Raw genomic sequence first — 318 nt, forward strand, 5'->3', positions numbered from 1 at the left:
TCCAGCAGCTGGGGCTTTGAGAAACCCTCAACCTCTAGGGAGACTCCCACTACAAGCAGGAGAGCTAGCAACGCTTGCACATGCTCCCCTTTCCCCCACCCGTCCCGATCATCCCCTTGCCCTACCCCGGCCCTGCTCCCGCTCCTGTACCAGACTAAGGGCGGCAGCTTCAGTGGCGCCTCACGTTCCTAGTGGGCATGCGCAAATGCCATGCACATGCGCAGTAGGGCTGCAGCAGCCGGAGTTGGAACGAGTGCGGCCGGTTCGGAGGCCGGGCGGCTGGTTCCGCTGGCAGCCTCCCCCCGCCCCCGTGCTGGG

The sequence above is a fragment of the Emys orbicularis genome, chromosome 4 (genome assembly GCF_028017835.1).
Source record: "Emys orbicularis isolate rEmyOrb1 chromosome 4, rEmyOrb1.hap1, whole genome shotgun sequence".
Taxonomy (NCBI): Eukaryota; Metazoa; Chordata; order Testudines; family Emydidae; genus Emys; species Emys orbicularis.